This window comes from Gigantopelta aegis, unplaced genomic scaffold, assembly GCF_016097555.1.
Source record: "Gigantopelta aegis isolate Gae_Host unplaced genomic scaffold, Gae_host_genome ctg4168_pilon_pilon:::debris, whole genome shotgun sequence".
Lineage (NCBI taxonomy): Eukaryota > Metazoa > Mollusca > Gastropoda > Neomphalida > Peltospiridae > Gigantopelta > Gigantopelta aegis.
In genome coordinates, this window is record NW_024533715.1 from 21,388 (window position 1) to 33,064 (window position 11,677).

At 41.6% G+C, this 11,677-nt stretch overlaps 1 long non-coding RNA gene across 1 annotated transcript; it reads right to left on the minus strand.

The window, feature by feature from the left end:
* Nucleotides 1-7,386: 7,386 nt before the first annotated feature.
* Nucleotides 7,387-11,670, minus strand: LOC121392607. The gene is made up of 2 exons (XR_005960523.1): nucleotides 10,094-11,670; nucleotides 7,387-8,558 (listed from the first exon to the last, which is right to left on the minus strand). It is a non-coding gene; the product is annotated as an uncharacterized LOC121392607 (long non-coding RNA).
* Between the last annotated feature and the right edge of the window lie 7 nt (nucleotides 11,671-11,677).

Here is an 11,677-nt window from a genome sequence, read left to right on the forward strand (position 1 = left end):
GATTCTTGTCACAATTTGTGATTGACGAACTGTCACAAACGGTAATCACCTACATGGGCCCCATCTCTTTACCTCCAACAAGAAATGATGTTGTACAGAAAACGATGATACGTTCTATGAAAGTTGCAGAAGAGATGAACCAGACATATACTGTCGTAACATATGACTTGGCTGTTGCACTGAAGGCATATTCCATTCAAGCTCTTGAAACACCAACTTTTGACAGGGTCATCATCCTGCTAGGGAACTTCCATCTCGAAATGGCATACTTTGAAGCTTTGGGAACATTCCTGGCTGATTCATGAAAGGAAAGTTCTACAATAGACGAGCCTTGTTGTCTAAATACTACGAGCTACTGGAAGAAGATGATGGTTTGCTGGTTCTGGAAGCGATGTCTGACTATGATAGCAGCATGGGACACGATCTCACCGAGTCAGCCGCATTCAAGGATCTCATGGCAGGATATGAGAACGTCTTTCATGACACCAACGATGGACAATACGGAAGCACGGCAGATTATTGGGCCATCTATGTGTATTACAACAACAGGGTGTATCGAGAATGGCATAGGGTGGACGGATACGTACGTGTACTTCCCTGTGTGGTTCACATTGAATAGACCTACGTATGCCAGATAGGGTTCACTCTTTCTCCACAAACAACGACAAGCAGATCCTGATTCCCGTAAGAACGTTGGAACAGACTGAACAGGGATGCTGTATCTCCAATGAGAGGTATCACGACTTTCACCAACTCCGAAGGTGCCTTCAGGAGGTGATCTGTGACTCTGACCCTATCAAAGATCCGCGAACTAGTTGGTCCACAGCAGAGAGAAGACCCAGCTAATCAGTTAAGGAAATGGATACATTGATGCCATTGCCAGTGCCCTGAAAGAGAGCTCCAATCCATTTGCCAGCAACATACTCAATGAGCTAGTTAATGTTGCATTAGGGACGGCAGCAAATGATGAAATGAAGAATTTTCTCTTGGGAACAATGGAGGAAGGAAAAGCACTTCATCTGAAGATCGAGGCAGAAGGCACTTTGGATGGCTCAAGATTCCTGAAAACCGTGGCTCGGACCAAGAGGCAGAACTTTGCTGCAGAGAATGTGAAGGCATCGAGAACAACATTTAGGAAGCTGAATGCTGCTGAAGGAGTCAGGGGGAGTCAGGAAGACTCCTGACTATCGCTGCCAAAGCAAGCAAGTTAGTCAATCTTCGTCATCTACTCAGTTATCCAATCACTGCAGTGCCACTCTCTCTCTCCCACTGTGATGAAACACTGCTGCAAACTGACAAGTCAATCCTTACCAAAGCCTTAGAACGGAGACAAGATGCTGCACTGATTGATAGCAGTCTACCCCCCAAGGCCACTGTGATAGATGGTGGGATCATCCACCACGAAACTCTACTCCAACACAGCAAGTCAACATATGCCACATATTAGTGAAGGTGTGCCGCACTCTAGGTGAACAAATACCAATCACCATCTATCAAAGACTGTGAAAGATGACTGCGTGAAGCAGCTGGCAATCAAGTATTCGTCATCACTGGGACTGAAGAGCTAAAGAATTGTGCCTTCAAGGAGGATGTTGCCCTTTCCTTATGAAGGAGTGGATGTCAATTTTGGCTTTAGGTCTCTGACTTAACTTCTAAATTTATTCCAAATTCCGCCCATATGAAAATTACCTCCCCCCCCCCCCCCCCCCCTCCTGTCACTGGAGATGTCAAAGACTAAGGCCAGGCTGGGCGTGTTCGAAACCTTCATAGTATATGAGTTACCCTGACCCTCTCTATATATTTTTTAGTGTATGACATTTGCTTGTTTTCACACTTCTTTGTTCATATGAATTTTAACTTTCTTCTCTCTTTTTTGTGTCTTCTACATATCATGTCTTCATTTGGAAGCTAATCAGTAAAAATGTCAAAACTCCGTATCAAAAACGCCGTTATTTGTTTTTGTTTGGGTTTTTTTCGTTTCAGGCTTAACCGGACAAATTGCCGTGTACCCCATTTATTCGTGAATTTATATACGTTGTCATAGTAAGTGAATCTACAAATGTCATGCGTAGCCTGCCAGGGGCAATTAGATGCATTCTATAGTCATACTTTCTTAATTGATACACAGTAGAGATGTCGGGACTGAATGGGTGTTCCTGAAGGTATGAAGACCGGTTATTTGCTGCACCTTATCGCTGTTGTTAAATATTCCTTTTATATAATATATAGTAAACATTTACTGTGGCCGGTTCATGCAGGTATTTTAGCGACTTGGGATCTGATTTGGGTCGCCGCTGGCCGCGTTAGTCAGGTAACCGCTTATTACAAGTGCATTTACGTTCTAAATCGTTCGGGAGGGAAAAAAGTGTCCGCTTAAGGCAAGTGACTGCTAATACAGGTGGCCGCTAGGACAGATTTGACTATATATATATATATAGTATATATATATATATATATATATATATATATATATATATATATATATATAGTGTACCCTCGATTTATTGCCACCCGATTTAACGCCAACCTCGCATACCGCCAACTTTCTTTAAAGTACCGTTTTCATTTATGTTTATTTCCCTCGATATAACGCCACCCTCTGTATCCGCCATCCGCCAACGACGTTTTTGAACCGAACTCCATTTAGCCATTATAATTCCCTCGATTTTGCCGCCAATGGTCTGGTCACAAAGTTGATTATAGTGACATAATTACTAGCGATCTGTTGAATGGGGAAATCCTAACTCCGTTGTACTCTGGCAGTACACACTGAATCTGTTTTTGTTTATTGTCTAGCAATTAACGGATGTAAGTGCTAGAATTGTTTAGGCATGCGCGGTGTTTGTGTCCAATCAACACTCGGTATAGAAAGAACAGCCGCTATAGTGATCACGTGACAGAGGGGTGCATTAGATTCATTATTTCAATCGCGGATTGTTCTGTTGGGTCTTTGAAGTGCTGGCAACAACGACTCAAGTTTAATTAATAAACAAACTTTAGGTAAGTTTTATTATGCTCAAGCATATTTCGACCATGGCCTCATGTTAAGTTGCTATTTAGCTTTGGCATAAATGCGACGACACCGGTAATGCATTTTATTACAGCAGAATCATTCGATTCTTGCATTCGATTCTTGCAGTCGATTCTTGCATTCTAATTTTGTTTACGATGAAGCTAGACGTCAGTCCCTGCTCTCTTGAGTTACCCCCCCACCTGGGGGGACTCATAACAACATATGGAATGTTGCTGGAGTACCGCGTCGCGTACACCGGGTCACGGGCAACCGTGACTTTGGTGTACGGCGACCCGGTCCCAACCAAGACTAGGAGGACGAGGAAGAAGAGGAGAAACCCGCCAGGAACGGGGGGGGGGGGGGGGGGGGCAACCCCGGTGGCTAAACCACCGGCAGCGGCTCCTTCTGCTTCGCCGTTTCCTGTAGTCTCCACCGGAAAGAAGGAAGGGAAGCCAGTTCCGACCGGCCCAGCTCCCGCTCCGGAGGCGGTCCGAGACGAAGCTAGTATCACTAGGACTCCGACTCGTTCCAGCACTTCGCCTCGTCATACTATGGATAGTATTGACGTGTCACCCATTCTACCGGTGTCACCAATGGCTATCCCGGACCGCCAAGGAGCTGTTGGGAAGCGCAAGGCAGAGGTGGCGACCACTGTTCCCACTACAAGAACCCCACCAAAACAACCTCCGCCACCACCAGAAGGGGCAGAGTCCGGTGAATCCATGGACTCCTGGACTCTGCACGGGAAACTGGATCGCCGCTTTTCCAAGTGCGCTGTTGTTGATGTCCTGGACACCAAGCACCTCTTGGCAGTGCCCCGCTGTCGCAACTTTGAGGACATCCCGAACGCAGACGGCGAATACGAGATGCACCCGGTGACCTTTAAGGATGGGAGGTCGGCTGTGAGTATTACTCATCATCTGGACAACCGCTACAGCCAGGCTCTACTGTTTGCTGAGATGGACAACATATCGATTCATCGCCTGATGAAGAAGGTGTTCCACAAACAGTATCCTGTGATCACTAGACTGCTAGCGAAGCCGGATATACACCAGCTGATCCCCCATCTGGACACCAGGGTGTGGCTCTCCTCCCCCTAGTCAATCTTTCCTCCGTGAGTACTAACCTCTTTTATTGGGCTAGTTAGACTTTAAACGTTTTGGAAGCAGTTCTAAATTCTTATGTTTATTTTTTTATAAATAGTCTAACGCATTTTATTTTGGCGCCCGTTCAATTGCTCAAAATCACCTTAAAAACTTTTCGGCCGAGCAGTCTTAAATATTTTTGGCTAAAAATTTAGAGTCCAGACATGTTTCGGTATGCAGTACTCTTTGTAGACTTAGGTAAAAAACAGGCTTCACCGAGGAATCGAAATTCAGCCAATCAGAACACGGCTCCCACTCGGTGTTACTTCAAGTTTATGAAGTGTCTGCTATTTGGTCCGCGCTCACTAAATGGCTTTTTTCCAAATTCCGCCCACCTCAAACTTACCCCCCCCCCCCCCCCCCCCTGCTCCGGAGTCAGTCACTGGCGAAGTCAGAGGCTAATTCCGTAGTGGGCGTGCCTGAACCTCTGTGGATAGGGGCACGTAAATATAGTTGCCCGTTGCCCGTTACAGCAGAATGGATTTAAAGCGAAAACGTATCGTATTAGACGCGGTTAAAAAAAGACAAATTGTTCAGTACTCAAAGATAAATTCAACTAAAAGTCAACAAGATATAGCCAATCACTTTTCAGCGTTGTGACGGCATTCGTTTTGTGAAACATGCTTGGGATATCGTCAGTGCCACCACCATAAAAAATTGTTGGATTCACACAGGGGTCATTCCTCGGGACCCTCATTTCTGACTTGCACCAAGCACCAGCCAATGAAACGACAGCGTTGTGAGATCTGGTTGGTGACGTCACGGGCCGGCTTTCAATCGACGAACGGCTGAGAATGGATGTTGATGAGTTTGTCAACATTGACAACGAAGCAGAGACATTTGCTTATATCAGCGACGAGCAGATTCTTGAAAGTGTTACACAGATTCACGACGAAACGACTGATGACCAGGAAGAAGAGCCCGACGCTGAACCGGAGCCCATATATGTCATATTCTTGACAGTCAGCAATTAAAAAAAATTAAATTAAGTTTGATATTAAACCCAAGGCACCCTCACTATACCGCCAACTCGATATAATGCTAAAATTATTTTGGAACATTGGTTGGCGTTAAATCGAGGTTATATATATATATAAACCGTTACATCTTTTGTTACTACTTAAAATGTCACGCTATGAGCAATCACCAGGTAACATGTAACTGCCCTGTCGTTACGCCATGAAGCAATGACGTCACAGCAGGTGCAGTGGGTACGGGCTATTCTTTTTCGGCTTAGCTTAGGTGGCTGTGTTAATCCATGTGGGTGGGTGTCGGCATTTGGATATAAGTTAATTTCCCTTGTATGTATGTATGTATGTATGTATGTATGTGTGTATGTAATGGCAGTGTTGGGATGCCCTGAGCTCACAATAATTATGTGTACTACGGTAAAACCCCACCACCGCGCTATAAAGACCAATGTTTTAAAGACCAGAATATTTCCGTATTATTTTATAGTAAAACTACCCCGGTGTTAAGAAAAATACCGTGTCCAATCTTATTCATAATTGAAGCAGGTTTCACACTTGATTATTATTCCAGTTCAATGTCATTGTTAATACACCGTCATTAATGATCAGATATTGGATGTAAATCATTTGGCAATTTTGATGTATTATCTTAGAGAGGAAACCCGCTACGTTGTTCCATTAGTAGCAAGGAATATTTTATTCCCACCATCCCACAGACCCGATAGCACAAACCACAGCCTTTAATAAACCAGTCGTGGTTTACTGGCTAGAACGAAATATAGCCCCAGTGAGCCCCCCGAGTTAGTTTTGTTTAGCGACACCACTAGAGCACATTGGTTAATCAATCATGGGCTACTGAATGTCAAACATTTGGTAATTCTGAATCGTACACATCAGAGGAAACCTGCTACATCTTTCCTAATCTTTTATATGCACTTTCCCACAGATATGATAACACATACCACGGCCTTTGATATAGCCCACCGATGGTGATCGATCCTAGACCGAGCGCATTTCCGCTAAAGTACGATCTGCACGCGTCCGCGTTTTGTCTGTTTCCAGAAGGCGGGCGGCATGCTAATCATTATTACGGTACGTTTGCACTTATCAGTGAATTGATCAACATTTTTAATAAATATGTGTGCACCATCAATAATTTTATGACGGGGCAGGGCGTGGTATGAGTCAATAGGGTGTAACAAAGATACATTCATCACAGGTTATCCTCATCGTTGGAAAAGAAGTTGGTTTTCTTGCTAGAAGAATGATAAACCTGTGTTATCTTGTTAAACGCCAGATGACAGAGGTAAAACGAACTTAAATGTCTGCTTCGGCCTTTTTAAAGATCCTTTTCATAGTGCGTTCTCACCGAGGCGAAGAAACGTCTATTATATAGTAATTGCCGTAATGTATGGGGTGTCAACGTCGTGGTAAGTGTTCGATGACAGAGATAACATAAATTTAAATGACTGCTTCGCTTTTTTTAAATTTCCTTTTTAAGGGTATATTTTCTCAACGAGGCGAAGAATTATAATGACCGTAATTTATAAAATGTAAATTGACTACTTTGCCTTTTTAAAGTTTCCTTTTTAAAAACTAAATGTTCTCAACGACGCGAACAAGTATGATTGTATAATAATCACAGTGCGAATCTGCAGAGATTAAAAAGTCAAAATGGCTTGGTATACCTAATCATACCTGTCGTGAGAACGCCTTCTGGCCCAGGTAGCCAGGTACCCGAGAAGGAAAATGAATAAAACAAATAGACTATAGCTTATATGAATCCAAGCATTCACCTGGTTACACAATAGATGAAAATTTAAATAAATAAATAGAATATGAGATGACAATAACTTAATGTATATCTTAAAATCTCTCTCTCTCTCTCTCTCTCTCTCTCTCTCTCTCTCTCTCTCTCTCTCTCTCTCTCTCTCTCTCTCTCTCTCTCTCTGTTTGGGATTGACCCTTGTCGGTGAGCCCATTGGGCTATTTCTCGTTCCAGCCAGTGCACCACGACTGGTATATCAAAGGCCGTGGTATGTGCTATACTGTCTATGGGATGGTGAATATGAAATATACCTTGCTATTAATGCAAAAAAACTAAAATGTAGTGTGTTTCCTCTCTAAGACTATATGTCAAAATCACCGAATGATTGACATCCAATAGTCGACAATTAATAAACCAATGTGTTCTAGCAGTGTCGTTAAACAAAACAAACTTTAAGTTCAGAGTGAACAGAATAACAAATTCTGAAAGTTGTATTGCTCATCTGTTTATTACGATTCAGTTTAAAAGCGGCGTTTATAATTCTGGACTAAAACATATTACTGTTATTTGAAAACCATGTAAGTCAAAATGTTCAGGAAATCGAAATAAAATACTGAGCAGGTTCATGGGGCTATGTTGTAGGTGATGTTATCGGTCTCGTGCAGTTGGTGAGAACGATGAGAAGGAAACAGCTACGAATACAAGCCTTCATTTGTCCACTGCTGTACCAGTTGTTTATTCAAACATCGCATGTGAACCATACATGCTAATGTATCACCCTACAGTGTTCGAGGAAAACGGACTTAATGGCTTGCGTATTTTATCAAAATTTAATGCAATGTTGATTCAGTAAACTATTCTGAGAGTGACAGTCCTCTTTCTGCTGGTGCAAGCAGGTTGAAATGTCCATTAAGGACCTTCTCATGAATGGCTGTCCTCCTATAGACGAGGTACTAGATAGTGGTCCCCGTTGGTGGGCCCATTAGGCCATTTCTCGTTCAGGCCAGTACACCACGACTGGTATATCAAAGGCATGTGCTATCCTGTATGTGGGACCGTGCATATAAAAGATGCCTTGGTATCAATGGAATAATGTACAGGGTTTCCTCTTTATGACTGCATCTCAATGACCAAATGTTTGACATCCAATAAATCAATGTGCTCTGTATTAAGATCAGCACGAGAATCAACAGCCGCAGTCGTCTGTAAATGTTCTGGTATCATGTTTTCAAAATTAATCAGTTGATTCTGACTCGAGAATTTTTTAAATGTCAGTGAAATATTTCTTCTTTTGTTTTTCTTCTTTAAACTTAGATATATTTGACTTACAAGGTTTTGAAAGAGAATAATGACTGAATGAACAAAATCAAAGAAATATTTTATAAAGTCCTTATAATAAGGGTTAAGCTAGCACTGATCCGTCATTTATCTGCTTCAAAAATTCAGACGTGTTTGTGATTTATCTGGAGAAGCTGATTAAATGGTGTGATTATTCACGCCCTCGTCTTGTGACTTCTGGTTGGACCTTCTCTTCTTGACAACCAACAAGACCACAATGCAGACGATAAGCAGCAGGATGATCACTATGGCAACGCCAGCCACTATCGGGGTTGTGACGTCATTCACAGAAACAGTTTTGTTCTTCGAAGAGTCAGACGTTCCTGTAAAACGGTAAAAATATTTTATCCTATAACTTACCCATGATATCCATGTAATAAACACATGCGATAATTCAGTGTACTAACCCGGCTACTAATGGTATGCAAATCTAGGTAATGTGTTGCTATGAATGGGTCATTTGTTTAGAAACCGACATGACCCGTATACCTGAGCAAGACCTCGACAAATACTTATTAACATAGACTCCTTTGATATTTTCCATATTAAAAAATACCCGTGACGAATCCTCTATATATTCTAAAAGTTGTTCTAAAAATAATATTAACAACTAACATATTTATGGATGGATATTATAAAATATATTAAAATTACGCTACTCACTTATTGCCAAATCAAATCCCATAGACGACAATAGTAACATATGTGGCTAAACCTCCTACCTGCAGCATATTAATCGACATAAACGCCACCAATATAAATACTACCACCCCTCACTCTTAAAGGGAATCAGAAATTTTTTGGGGTCAAGCTGCTCATTTCTGAGATAGCGTCTATGGCTACCCTAGATCCGCACACAATTTAGTACTTTTTTACAGGTACCCCATACATGTGTCAAGCACAAGGTTACTTGACACAGTGGTACCAGATGAAATAAAATTGCATACATTGTTCGCCCAGATGAAAGTATTTTTTCACAACCAACACACTCACATTTATCACCAATCACAGGGCTTGTGGTGTTCACTTCTCTATCAAAAGTTCGGTGCACCTCGAACTTTGACCCAACCGGAAGTTATTTGGTTTAATACTACCTTTAGAGGGACAAGATAAAATATATTGATCTCAAGCTACTCTATTTCTAGAGGAAAACACAAAACAGATTAATACTCGCTTGTTTGAAGATCTATGTATGAACTCGCTTGTCGAACTAGCATATGGACCCATGCTTATAAAACTGTTTAAATCTTTATATATTCCATTGAACTCTATCCTTTGTAAGTTTGAGTTTTTTTAAGCTAGTCTTGGGGTTAGCAGTCTTCATACGGTTGGTGCAGGACGGATGAAACACTGTGTTACGTATCTCCTAAGGGAGTGGCGGTCCTCTTAAGGACGAACACCTGATGGTGGATCACGGACACCGTACCCCCTTTGTAATCTGCCTTATGCAGCGATATGATTTTGAGAATAGATTACGGTTGTTTCGCTCCGATAAAATGACGCATACAGTGTATATGGCGTTGCACTAACGTTAAAGTATCATATTCGATTAGTCTTAGGTCTAGACTCTAAATGTTTTACGAGCACGGGGCCTGATTTCTAGAGGAACATTCTAAATGTTTTACGAGCACGGGGCCTGATTTCTAGAGGAACATTCTAAATGTTTTACGAGCACGGGGCCTGATTTCTAGAGGAACATTCTAAATGGTTTACGAGCTCGGGGCCTGATTTCTAGAGGAACATTCTAAATGTTTTACGAGCACGGGGCCTAGAGGAACATTCTAAATGTTTTACAAGCACGGGGCCTGATTTCTAGAGGAACATTCTAAATGGAAACCAAGCTAATGTTACTGCTCACTTGTTGATTTGAATTCTGGGTCCAGGATGATGATCGTCCTTCTCACTCTTTCATCAGAGATTTCTGCTGATCGTCGTTTCCGACTCGGTCCACTGCAGTCAGGCTGCAAGAAGAAGTTTGTTATGTTTAATGACGTCACTGGAGCACATTGATTATTTAATCATCGGCTATTGGATGTCAAACATTTGGTCATTCTGACATATAGTCGTAGAGAAGAAGTAGCAATGGATCCTTTATACGTACCATCCCACAGGTATGATAGCACATACCACGGCCTTTGATATACCAGTCATGGTGCACTGGCTGGGAAAGAAATAGATGTACCTTCACACAAACAGCAAAACACATAACACGACCTTTCACCACTTGTTGTACCCATGTTGAACAAGAAAAACCCAGTCAGTTGAATAGATCCACCGAGGTGGTTCGATCGTACGACGTAAGCACACCCGACGAGTGCTTAACCGACTGAGTCCCTTCAAGCTAAAGAAGACGTATTTACTGTTTATGACTGTAAATCGTCAGCCCAACCTTATTAGGGCTTTTCCATATACCTTAGACAGGCCCCAAGCAGTCTGTAGATAATTTCACCTTGGATCTGGCTAATTGAATACAAGCTGTGTTTGCTATGGGATGGATATCTTTAATAACGTTGTTAATAATTTACGGTTTGAAGGTTAGCTTATACACACGTACAGGTCTCCACAGCAGCTACAGCTTTAGTGTTTATACTCAATTATAATTATGCATCATTAAGGTACAGTTTGTAAAATTGTCGGCAAAAATGTGACTAATTTACCATGGACTTCATCTTTACGGACAATTGGTGTATAGTGTTACTAGTGCTTAGAGAGAGAGAGAGAGAGAGAGAGAGAGAGAGAGAGAGAGAGAGAGAGAGAGAGAGAGAGAGAGAGAGAGAGAGAGAGAGAGAGAGAGAGAGAGAGAGAGAGAGAGAGAGGGAGGGAGATAGATGTATGTATAAGGTTTGGAAAAAATGAGTTCCTTGCTCATCACACAATTTGCAATAATTACAGGATGTTCCATTCATTGGTGGTATGCCTCGTTACGCAGCCTGTTTTTGATTTTTTTTTTTAAAATGAGATACTGCTATTTAAAAACAAAATTCCATCACCCAGCCTGTCTTTGATTTAAATAATGAGATTCTGGTATTTAAAAACAAAATTCCATCACCAAAGTTGTTCTCTTTTTGAGAATATCATATCCACGTGTATTGCTTTCAAATGTATGCAAGCAGTGTTTTGAATTGACCAAATTAAAGGCTATACAGGAGTAAGGTTGTTTGTTTTTGTTTTTAATACACATTATGTGTATACTGAAAGTTAACAATTTGACCTGGGTACCACTTTAATAGTTGAGATTTTGAATGTTGAAATTTTTTTCCACTGACATTTTATCCGTTGACATTTTGAACACTGGCATTTACACCGTTGACATTTTGTCCTACACCCGCTTTACCCACATACCTAGCAGCTGTTAAGGTTGTGCTATCCCAAATAAAATCCCATATCCTATATGCAATATATGTAATATATCAACCAAACTATGACCCATACATATCAGTAC